The sequence below is a fragment of the Pinus tabuliformis genome, chromosome 4_2 (genome assembly GCF_031772625.1).
Source record: "Pinus tabuliformis cultivar Carrire ecotype Pingquan chromosome 4_2, CPIR1, whole genome shotgun sequence".
NCBI classification, from domain to species: domain Eukaryota; kingdom Viridiplantae; phylum Streptophyta; class Pinopsida; order Pinales; family Pinaceae; genus Pinus; species Pinus tabuliformis.
Window position 1 is genome coordinate 163,892,313 of NC_142304.1, and position 2,827 is coordinate 163,895,139.

The window sequence follows — 2,827 nt, forward strand, 5'->3', positions numbered from 1 at the left end:
GATTAGTATATCATCAAAAAATAATAACACAAATTTTCTAAGGAAGGGTTTGAAAATGGAATTCATCAAACCATGAAATGTGGAAGATGAATTAGTAAGGCCAAAAGGCATGACCAAAAATTCATAATGACCTTCATGAGTTCTGAATGTTGTTTTCAGAATGTCTTTAATCTTCATTCTAATTTGATGATATCCTGAACGAAGATCCATCTTGTTGAAGTAAATTGTTCCATGTAATTCATGTAACAAGTCATCAATGATAGAAATGGGAAATTTATCTATAATAGTGAGCTTGTTGAGCTCCCTATAATCCAGACACATACGCCATGATCCATGATCCATCCTTCTTGTGCACCAACACTACTAGAGAAAGGAAATAACTTTGAATAGGTTGAATTATACTGGCCTCTAGCATTTCTGCAACCATACTTTCAATTTCACTCTTTTGGGCATAGGGATCTCTATAAGGGTTGATGTTTGGAGGAACACTTCCTATAATCAAGTGAATAGCATGATCATAATCACGAATTGGTGGGATCCCTTTGGGAGTCTCAAACACCTTGGAATGATTGTCCAATACTTTTTGGAGATCTGGAGAAATAGATGATTTCAATGTTTGAACTTCTAGTGAGCATAATATTGCAATTACACATCGTTGTTCTTTCTTCAAAAGCTTTGTCACGTTGTTAGAGCTAATTATCTTCCCTAGTTTCACTATGACACCCCTTAATTCAATTTCCTTTCCTTCCCAAAAAAAATTCAAGAAAAAATCTTGAAAATTAAAAGCTATTTTCCCCAAATATTGTAACCATTGGGCTCCTAGTACAATATCAGCACCACCCATTGGAATGGAAAGCATTGGACTATTCAATACGTATTATCCCATGGTTATCTTGATATTTTGACACTTTCCAGAGCATTTTATAGTTCCCCCATTTGCAACCATCACTTGACACTCTGGTGTTTGATATAGGAAGCAATTCAATTCCTTGGTTATCTTACAAAGAATAAAATTATGGGTACTACCTGAATCAATCAACACTATTACCTTTTTCTTCTTGATATATCCTTCTATCTTGAGAGTTTGAGGAGTGGTAATTCCCGCCAATACATTACAATATATCATTGGATTCATTTCTTCTTTTTCTAGGGTTGATTCCTAGTGTATATCCTCCTCTTTTGATGCTTCTTATTCCTTTTCTTCCTCCTCTTCAGAATCTATGTAAAATAATTTATTCTCGGCACACTTATGACATTTAATGTATTTTCTATCATAACTATAACAAAGCCCTTTTGATCCTTTTTCCTCCAATTATTGTGGTGTCAACCTTATAGGTTGTGGAGGTTCTTGTTCCTTTTCTTCCTCCTCTTCAAAATCTATGTAAAATAATTTGTTCTCGGCACACTTATGACCTTTAGTGTATTTTCTATCACAACTATAACAAAGCCCTTTTGATATTTTTTCCTCCAATTGTTGTGGTGTCAACCTTGTAGGTTGTGGAAGGTTAGTAGTAGCAACAATTCCATCTTTATAGTTGTGAGTGGTAGACTTCCATGTTGCCATAATTTTTATTTCAACTTTTCTTGCCACCTTGAATTCCTTCTCCAATGAATCAGGTTCCCAAAGGCAAACCTCATATTAGATGTTATCCTTTACATTCCCCATGAAGACATCGATCCTATTCTTCTACGGAATATCATTTACCTTGATATTCAATCTTTGGAAGTCCTCAATTTTCTTTACCATTGAACCCTTTTGTTTGAGATTTATCAATTGGCTAAAGAAGGTGTTGCTTTTTGTATCCTCATAATGTGCTACCAATTATTACGCAAAAATTGTCCAATTGACAATTGATTTACAAGAACAAAGGCATCAATACCACACAAATTGATTTTGTTATAAATATAAATATGTAATGCGTACCTTTTGTGTGTTCGACACATCATGTAAATCAAATAATTTCTCCATCTATAGTATCAATGTCACCGGATCCTTACCATCAATCTTCCTCATATCGAGCTCTGGATTGCTGTTAGTCTTCAACCCACTATGGGAGTATATAAAATCATAATCTGTATTCATTTTATCCTCATCATGATTTTCATGGAGTACCTTGTCACCACTAGGAAGCATTTCCTGTAGCAACTTTGTCAAACCTTCTAGGTCCATTTTCATTTATGTTTTTAAACCATACTTCAAACTATCCATCTTGACATTCATCATTTCTTCCATGTCGGATTTGAAACCATCTATCTTAGCTTCCATTTTGTTTGGTTGTGTTATATTCTTTCCACGACTACCCAATGCGTGGAGGAATCACGGGGGGGCGGCTGCCCCCCCTTGGGGTTAGGGGAAACACCCTGAGAATTTGTTTTTGGACCCTATATTATGTGGGAAGACCTACTTATGGTTTTGTGCATGGATTTTGCACATGGTTTTGGGCATGATGGTTTAATGTCCATGGTATTTTGTAAATCCGGTCAACGGAACTACGATTATGTTCTAATCCAGGGTTAATGAATTGGGGTTTATGGATGCTTCAACATGTATATATATGTATTATAACATTGGAAGGAACAAAATGAAAAATCAATCTGGTAGTCCCTGTTTTGGGATCTAGGGGAAAATCTCTGTGTATATATGTTTTATCTTTTATGCTATCGCCATTGTTTATTTCCTGTTTTTAGAATTCTTATGCAGGTAATTTTGTACAGGGTTAAAACCCACACATTTTATTTTTGGTTACTCTTTGTGAGAGTAAAATTTGTTGCACTTGATCTCGTAATTTTGATATATCATGCTGCATTTCTTCCTGTTCTTCATGCG